The sequence below is a fragment of the Parasteatoda tepidariorum genome, chromosome 8, assembly GCF_043381705.1.
Source record: "Parasteatoda tepidariorum isolate YZ-2023 chromosome 8, CAS_Ptep_4.0, whole genome shotgun sequence".
Classification (NCBI taxonomy): domain Eukaryota; kingdom Metazoa; phylum Arthropoda; class Arachnida; order Araneae; family Theridiidae; genus Parasteatoda; species Parasteatoda tepidariorum.
In genome coordinates this window covers 73,999,835-74,009,926 of record NC_092211.1, presented here as the reverse complement: position 1 = coordinate 74,009,926, position 10,092 = coordinate 73,999,835, and the positions used below count along the sequence as shown (strand labels likewise).

The 10,092-nt window shown below is 28.5% G+C and overlaps 1 protein-coding gene across 2 annotated transcripts in view; it reads left to right on the top strand.

Annotated features, from left to right (window-relative positions):
• The window catches only part of LOC107448605 (GTP-binding protein Di-Ras2), a 143,830-nt gene that overhangs the window by 65,158 nt on the left and 68,580 nt on the right, over positions 1-10,092 (top strand). For both annotated transcript variants that reach the window (XM_016063867.3, XM_016063869.3), the window contains exon 2: positions 6,236-6,283. The gene's annotated coding sequence lies outside the window, so the exon portion shown is untranslated. The remainder of the gene's footprint in view (positions 1-6,235; positions 6,284-10,092) is intronic.

Genomic DNA, 10,092 nt, shown 5'->3' with positions numbered 1-10,092 from the left:
AATCTTGGCTGATTTCAATGTGCTGTTGGATGTTGTCCGCCATTGCTTCTGTGGTTAACGTCACGTTGTAATCCAACTGCAGTTGAGTTGGACGGCAATTGTAGTTCAAGATGAGCGTTCGATGACGTATACTATCAAACTCACAAATGGACCAATCAGAGGTTAACGCTGATTTCCAGCTGACGGCGTCCTGTTCTAAGAAACCAGGCCTTAAGAAAGCCTCCAATATTTTTTTTCTTAATTTATATTTCATTAACCGACACTAAATTGTCGCGTGAAGAAAATAAGGACTTCAAATAACATCAAATCAATAAAAAAAAGGTCAGCAATAATAATAATAATAAAAAAATCAATTTTTATCACTAACAGAGCAAATTAAGAATAACGATAAAGTGAAACACCTCATTTTTATTTTATAAATAAATTAACCAAACAACATTCAATAGGATATCTATTCATATTTTTTTTAAAAATAAAATACTTTTGAACTATAATTTTTTCATATTTTTCAAAAGTTTTTTTATTCCAGCACATGATAGATAAGTTTAAGAAGCACAGATTTACTGATTAAGCTCAATAGTTTGGGAACATTGCTCTAAATATATAGTTTAACTTACTTAAAAAATCTAACTTTCTTGATAAATTAAAAGAGTTCATCTTACTGTGTAAAGTAATTTAAAGATTTTAGCTCATTGGGTTAATTTTAAAAATTTTTAGCTCGTGAGAATAAAAAACTATCATAAGAAGCGTGAATCACTGATGATTCTAAACACTTTTTAAACAAATGATTAGTTTAACTGGCACTATAACCGTAATCGGATATGGTGCTGAAGTTAGAACCTTATTGTCGGAGTTCAGTCAAGTAAAGAATAACGATTTCTATTAGGACAATCTATGGGTTCAGTTTTAAATATCGAATAGCCATTGAAACATACTGAAAAAAAATCATCAATCAAAATTGTGCAAAAATGTGTCAAAATAGCTCTAAAAATATAGTGGAATTGATATGGAGGAATTTGATCCCATAAATTCAAATTTGAAATAGAATTTACTAATATTTTGTCAAAATGCATAGTCTCATAAGTAATGCCGAGGGAGAAATGTTGTTTGGCTGTCAGCCTCTGGAATCATAGTAAAGTGTTCTGACCACAATAGTTGTACACCGCAATCCATGGAGAGTTAGGAAGCTTTATATAGTGGCCGTGAACATGACATCGTGTCATAGTAATCGCAAATAAATAATGGGTTCAAATTTGGAAACGTTCAAAAGGTTGAAATCTATAAAATATGGTCATGTAGGGAGTATAGTTACAGAAAATGTCAACCTTCATCTATGGAAAGGTATCCTGATAGAGTCGAGTTAACATGTCTTATATACTAGTGAATTGTAGTTGTAATTTTGTAGTGGTAGATACGTTATATTTTATATATTTTAAGTGTAATATTCTTATTTCGTTATATTTTGACTGTTGAGTGAATAGAATGCGTGTCATGAAGTGTCATTTCGGTGGCCAATGTATAAAGCTTCTTACTATGTCTTGGATTAGAATGCAACAACATAGAGTGTTGGTTAGAACAGCCTGCTACGAAACTGGCGTTCTAACCCCAATTGCAACAGACAGCCAACATCTCTCTCTCTTTAATTTCTCACTTCACATCGTTTCTGAAACTATTTATTTTGCCCAAAATGAGTATCCACTGTTTCAATTCCGAGTACATAGGGTTTTCAAATTCGACTATATTTGTTTCTGATCTATTTTAACGCACCTTTGCGAAACCCTTTCTTACAGCACAGGGTGCTCATTAAACAAGTCGTGATTTCAAATCCTACTGTTGAAGTGATTAAGAAATTAGGAGAAGATGTACCAGTATAAACGATGATCACATCATCAGTGGACTCAAATTGTTTAAAGTTTCAACTCTCCGTCTAATTGAAAAATTCCACTTGCCAGCTGTCTGGAGTACTTTCAGTACAAGATTAAATAGTTTTATGGAGTGATATAACATAAACATATTATACTCGTTTTAAGCAGTAAATCATTCAATAAATTACATTATTTATCGGCTACAAAAAAGAGATAAGAGTGAACTATAATAAAGTTTAAATTTTCTTTACAATAATGTAAATATAGTTACCGATGATATTAAAAGTGCTCAAGTATTTATTAATTTACCTTATAAATTATATAACTTAATATCAAAACGTTTTACGAAATATTGCGATCTTCTTAGTTTATTATGATTTTGTGGGTGAGGTTTCATTCTTTCTTACTTTAGAATCTCATGGATATTTCTTTTCACTGATATGGAACAAAAAAATATCTCCGTCTTAGTTCGAGTGAATAGAGCAGATTCCTTTTTTGAGGAAAATACGGGAACCCCTAAAGAAAGTATCTTAGAGAAATGCATCCAATAAAGATGAACAGAAAATGTCCAGGTAAACAATAAACTGGAAGCAAACAATATACGTTTAGCTTGAAAAAGAAAAGACATGCCTAGACCTTTTTGAAAAAAGGAAAGAAGAGTAAAAAGAGAAAAAAAATGAAAAGCAAAAAGCTGGGTAAAAGACTTATTCGTCTTTTTTTCATCACTAACGGTCTGGTAAACATGACTACAACCCTGGAAACAGCAGCATTAGTTCCAGAATTGAATATAAACAAATATTAGCCGATGGATAAAGATTTCCTTTGTTGTTCAGCATTTCATACATATATCTCTTTGTATAAATTGATGGATTTTTAAAAGATTTCTTTTCGAAGTCTTTAAAATATATTTTTATGGAATGAAATATGAAATGTTTTAAAAGTAATAATAGCATTTTTAAAATAGAAATTCAGACATAAATTCTAAAAATGTTGAAGATTAAATGGATTTGTAAAAAAAAGATACTATTCCGTACTATATTGTAAAATAACAATTAAAAACGAAGTTTAAACTTACAGAATTATAAGTGAAATATTGGAAGTTTATTATGTACAGTAGAAAATTCTAGATAAAATTACAATATAAAGAACCGGAACTTTGGGTGCATCATCCGTAAAATCAGCCTTACCGTAAAATCCATTTTACCTTAAAGCCTGTTTTTACCGTAAAAAAAACTACAACGTAATTTTTACAGGAATATTTATTTAATTAGAGTGGCTCAATATTTTTACAGTAATTATTACGGTAAAAATACCGTATATCAGACGTTTTGCTTCGTAAAATATTTCGAAACATGGAGTTTATGGTTACAAATACCTGCAACATGCATGACGGTACTTTTTACCATTATTTGATCCGGAATTTCTTATAGTGTGGGGAAAATTCGCTACAACCTCAAAAAGATGTTAAAGGGAATCATGTTTAAATTCCAGTTGAACCATGGTAATGTGTAATCAAAGTTAGGACGTATAATAATATGGTTAAACTTCGCAAAATTTTAAAGTTGTAACAAATATGAACAATTCAGTTGTTTAACGCGCTTCAAAAGTTCTTTTAAGTGCATTCTTGTAAAATACATTTCTTATGGTCAAAAGTTCGTCTACAATCTAATTTTTTTAAAAAAAATAAAAAGCACCGCACAAATTTTATGAAAATTAATTCTTTGTCAAATTGGCTGAAAATTTAATATGTTGTATTTCAAAACATTCTGATCAAACGTTGTCAATGACACTAAGACCAAAGATGATAGTTCCCGAGATGCGAAGCCGAAAACCATAAATAGTAACTCTCTAACTCTGTTACAATTTGAGCACTTACCGAGGAAAGTTTATTTTACTTTTATAACCGTCGTTGAACCGCCGACCCAATTTTAGGTTTACGACGACTTATGTTCAACTCCGTAGCCTTGCAATTTTGAACCAAATCCTAAAGAAGACGGAACTCCTTTATCAAGTATTGGGAGAAATTTGCCTTCGTGGAGGACTTTCTGAGGGAACTAACCCGCACTTGCTTTACATGGAGAGGAAGGCCACGCGAACCTCCCGTGGTTAGCCTGACGGTAAGGGGACTCTAACCTATGATCTGTCTACTACTGAGGATATTTCACGTCAGCATGATGATCAGTGCAAACTTCATTGGAAGGCAAACACTCATCTTCTGAGCTTCATCATTAACCATTTTTTTTTACCAAAGAAACTGGAAAAAAAATGGTAACTTTTAACTAAGCATTGAAAGTTAGATTAAGAATGAAAAAGCTAGTTGCACGTCAAAACGCCCAATGAGTAGCTAACATTACTTCTTCGTTTTCACCTAAACCAATGCTGTGCGCGCTTCAAGCATTTTTCACCATAGTGATCGTTGCATATACCTCTTACAATTAAAGCTCCGTAACTCGGAAACTATTTATTTTTATGCTTTTTTCTAACTAGAACCTTTGTTCAGAATGTTTTGTACTACAACATATAAAATATTCAGTAAATTTGAATGTAAAATATTATTCCGTAATTTTTATAGTAATATTTAATTAGAGTGATTCTGTGATTTTACGGTAATTATTAGTGCAAAAATTACGGTATATCATATTTTTTGTTCCATAATATGTTCTGGTAAAGGTAGATTTTTCATTAAAAAGTACCAGCACCCTGAGTGCTGGTGCTTTTTATGGTAATATTAAAGTGTATCATAGTGGGATAAAATTTACCGTGTTTCTGGTTATACCCCAAAAAGCTCGATAATTTATACCGATGCACTTTTGTAATAATTTTGGTAAAACTAATATTAAAATATGATTTCATAATATATAATAGTATTTGGTAAAATTTGGTAATCTTATCATGATACTTTGGAGCATAGTAAAAAAAAAGCATTTATTTGGTTAAATTTATTTTTAGTTCTTTATTTTTTACTAGATGTGTAGTAGTATGAATTATAATTTTGGAAACCAGAATTTCTAGTAAACCGTTATCATACGGACGGAAAAATAAATAAATGAATGCTTTAAATACCATACATTTTGGTTTTATTAACCAGAATTATTCTTTTTTTCAAACCAGAAAAATCATTACCATAATGTACGGTAATTTTTCCAGTATGTTTTTGTCTCTGTGTAATAAATCAAATTATATTTTAAACAAAAAAGGTTAAAAAAAATCACTTATTTATAAAAAAAATTAATTTGAAAAATGCTCACTAAAATGTTGAAAAATTCCAAGAGTGTACAGTCAAATCTCAATCAGTAACTGAAGAAGTTTCATTGATTTAGATAATGACTTACTACTATTATTATGACTGATAAAAGAATAGAAATTTGATTTTATAATTATAATTGAATCTCTAATGCATAACTCATTAACGTATGCTATTGAGATTTCCCTTTCCAAACGTTAATTGTTTAAATTTCTACAATGAAGAGGAAAATCAGACACAACCTTAATGCGATGTATTTCTTTTCATAATTAAAATTTTAAACAGAATGTACTCATTTAAAAAACACAAAAGATTCAAATAATAATTTATTAATTGACTTTTCCCAATTATTTTAAAAAATATTTAGTAACTTTTAAAGATGATTATATCTTTTTGTGAATAGAACATAGTTTTTAATGTAATATTCAGTTCGAATTTTTGAGGAATTTTTTAAAAACAAAGAAGAATTCAATAAGTTACTCATTATATAATTGTGTCCTTTTCCCACTGAAAAAGTAAGTATGTCCGGAACTACCAGAATACGGTAAAATTTCTGGCTGTATAAGAACACCAAAAAGCTGGGTAATTTTTACCGAAGCGCTTTGGTAAACGTAACAATAAAATATGGTTTCATAGTATGCGTTAATATTTTGCAATTTTATCATGTTATATCAGGCATAAAATTCTTTATTCGGTTAAATTCACTTTACAATCCTATATTGCTTTACTAATAAGAACTATAATTAAAAAAAAACAGGATTTCTGGGCAAACCATTACCATACGAACGGCTACCAAACGAATGGTTTTAATACCGTATATTTTGGCTTTATAGAAAAGAATTATGTTTTCATTTTTCTTTTACCAGAAATGTTATTACCATACAGTAAGGAAATTTTACCAGCATGTTTTTTTCGGGCACTTACAATTTTGCTTCTTAAACAAGTCTAAAGCTATAGTATTTCATTTAAAGAAAACGAAATGCTTTTTGTCATTTTCAGAGTCTGAAAACATTAAAATATCAAGTTCCGATTTATATTTTAAAAAATATAAATTTTTGTTTTAATAAAGTATAAATTTCTGTTTTTAAAACTCATAATTTAGTATTTTAATCACTTTCAATTGTAGGTGGTGCAATTCTCGATGTCCGTGAAACAGTACTAAATATAAGTAACAGTAAGTAGTGCTTTTTCAGAATATAAATATCTGCGTTTTTAAAAGTTAAGTAGTGACTAACTGAAAATATCACAGTATTTTTTCTATATTTGATTCAAATATCATTGGAGTGCTTTATTATTATTGCAATAAGCATATTCATCAAAATTGTAATTTATTTTATTATATTTTATTTATCATAAGCCATATGTTAATGATTAACAATTAGATATAACAATGATTAATAATTAGATATAACTTTTGATATAACAATTAGATTTCTTCTTTTTACGGCTCAAACTTAATGGTATCATCAATGTAACTTAAAAATGCTTTATTTAGTTGTAAGACTTATTGCGAATTAATATTTTCACTAAACATTACATCATACAATTTTATAATAATGTAATATAAAACAAACAAAATATATAACTATTTTATAGATGAAGGTATAGTATTACACGATATCTTCTGTTATTCTTGCATCAAAGAAAAAAAAGATATGCAAGTTAAGAGCCCCATAACTATACGCGAAGGAATTTTGTCTAGACCTTTAACAATCTCGATTTTCCCAAGAATTTTCATTTGTCACTGTACGTTAATCTTTTTCCCTGATACCTCAGATACTTTAGTTTTGATTTTCAATCAGTCCTCATTTCCTAGAAAATGAGAAATAAGAGAAATTTTTCTTTTTTTTTTTGGTCCTATTTCAAAATATTGCGGATTGTGGAAGACAATCAGTAAAAAATATAACGATTGAGAAGATTTCTGGGGGTTTTATTAAAAGTTTAAGGATAAAAATATAATCATAAAAATCCAAAACAAATATCTAAAAGAAATGAACTTTTTACATTCTTACCAGAATCATTTAACACTTCATTTTCTCTTTTAGAGAAAAAGGACATACATCTTTTTCATGTTTTTCATTTAAAAAGAGTTAAAATACTTTTTGTATGATTTTTGAAATGTTTAATATTTTGTAAAAGCTTTTTTGAAAGTAGTTAGGAAGTTAGTTTTAAAAAAAGGAATAAACATTTATTAGTCTTATTAATATTTCATTAATTAAACTTAATTAACCAGTAATTAAACTTAAAAGCTCGTTGAAAGTTTCATTTCCAAAAAAAAAAAATATTGTGGATATTCAAACGGGAAATCAATGATTCCAATTATTGTAGGAATTCAAATTTCCCCGTAATACCTTACAGTAACCTTCCAGAAATTTTTTTAGCATAATCATTACATAAAATTATTATGAACTTAGAAAATAGGAATATATATGTTAGCTACAGTGACCTTCGTAAACAGCAAAAAAGTATTAGAGCTTTTAGCATTTCTAAGTTTTTTAAAGTTTTGGAGACTAAACTTGATACCTAAATTTCAAAAATGATAAACATTAATCTAAGCCTTTGAAGTTTGTTGAGTGCCTCACTTATGAAATTTAATCGTGAATATTCGATCGGGAAATCAATAGATCTGTTTTTAAGGCAATTAAGATTTCACCATAATACCTTCCGGAAATGTTTCAAGTATAATTATTACATGAAATTGTTATGAACCTAAAAATAGTAATATATATACTAGCTCCAGTGAATCTCAGTATACAGCAAAAAAGTATTAGAGCTTTTAGTTTAGAATTCAATAATACTTTTTTACATTCTAGGCGTTTTTAAAGTTTTGGAAACTAAACTAGATAACTAATTTTGAGTCATTTTGTTTGTTGAAAATTGATATAAAGCTATTTTAAAATGTTAAACATTAATCTAAACCTGAGAAGTTTTTTTGAATGTTTGATTTCCGATAGTCAATCGTGAATACTCTAACGGGAAATCAATGGGTCAACTTTTAAAGCAATTCAGATTTCACTCTAATACCTTACAGAAACCTTTCAGAAATGTATCAAGTATAGAGTTATTACATCAAATTATTATGAAACTTGAAAATAGTAATATGTTATCCCCAGCGACTTTAGTATGTATTAAAGTATTAGAGCATTTAGTAAAGAGTTCAATAATAAAGTTGGACTCTCTAAGTGTTTTTAAAGTTTTGGTATTTTCGTATTCTGTCTTTCCATATTTAAAAAATACTTTCCTTAAGCATTTATATCTTAGAAAGCATAAAGCGAATTAGGAGCTTGTATTTAAAATATAAATACATTTGTTGAATGCAAATAATTTTTTACAATGATTTGTTTGAAACATTCTATCTGGGTTCCATACCTACGCTGTAACGAATTCTGAATCATGCATCATCCGCAAAATCCATTTCGCCGTAAAATTTTGTACCGTAATTTTTACAATAATATTTATTTAATTATCCTGATTCAGTGATTTTGTAAAAAATAATACCGTTAAATCACGTGTATTAAATTTTTTTGCTCTGTAAGATTTTACAGCAGAACTCGATTTAACGGTAAAAAGTACCAGCACCCAAAGAGACAGTGCATTTTACTGTAAATTTATCCGGAGTTTTTTTAAATGTAATCTTTTTGATCTAATAATCGTAATATTCTCTTATGACTTTTGCTTGAAATTCTCAACAAAAAATGGATTCTCAAATTTCAGGAAACTTTTTTCGTTTTAGTCGAAACTGTTTCCTGGTATATGCTCCGAGCGAAATTTTCGTCCAAGTGACGAAATAACTATCGTCACTTCTTCGAAAAAACGTATTCTGTCAAAAATAAAGAGATATTTCGTTATTATAATTTCGATCCTCTAGTCTTCATTCAAGTTTTATCATAATAGCTAACAATTTCTCACAATGCACTGCGATGAAGCTCCGAGTTGGGGAAAATTTTTTGTCATATATTTGAGAGTTCGCGTTTCGTAAGAAATCACGTGATATTGGGATTATTGATGATATATATTTTCAATATTAACGAAATACTGGTCAAAGATTGCTGAATCGATAGAAATGAGAGGTATATTTCTGAGAGTGTATAAACTATTTGTTTTATCTCTTTACTGTATGGTAAACATTATCGTCGACATCTTAGCACCTCAAACTATCTGCAATTTTCTGCAGCTATTATGAGATGCTTTTTGAAGTGTATTATGAGCATTGAAATACATAACTACTTTGAGAATATGAATTTTCTTCGAATTCTAACGTTATTTATCAGCATTTTAGTCAGATTTTGAAAAGTATTGTTATTTGAGGTCATATGTGTCATATAAGAAGTATAGAATACATATGCATAGAACATATATGTTCTGATAAAAACATATATATCGATGCTTTAGTGTACTGATATTTGACATACGGAAATATGCTTATCACATAAAAAAATGCAAAGTAGTAAAGTAATAAGTATTTCAGGAATCATTCGTATTTAAACTATATCTTCTGCAGAAAAGGTTTATTCTTCAGAGATTACATAAAACTAAAGTAAGATTTAAGAATATCTCTAAGCACTCTATTAGTTTATCGATAGGGAATGTTTCTAGAAAGGAAGTACAAGGATTACTGTTGAGTTGGTAGGGGATTAATTATTTATTAATCCGTTGATTTTCATCAAAAGTATTCAAGTATGAGACATTTTTCATCCAAATGATCTATATTTTTTTTAAATTTCACTTCTGCATACTTATATATTTTTGTCAATTTGTACCCTTTTTTAATATTTTTCACAATAGTTGTTTTCTTAAAGGACTGAATAAACCAAATATTTCAATTGTTTGAAAAAAATTAAGAGCTGAATTCTTTTGAATACGTTAAAAATTAATATTATATATATATATATATATACGTATATATATATATATATATATAAATATATATATATATATGTGATGTCTGGAAAATTTCAATGCGTCTGGTCCAACAAAACTATT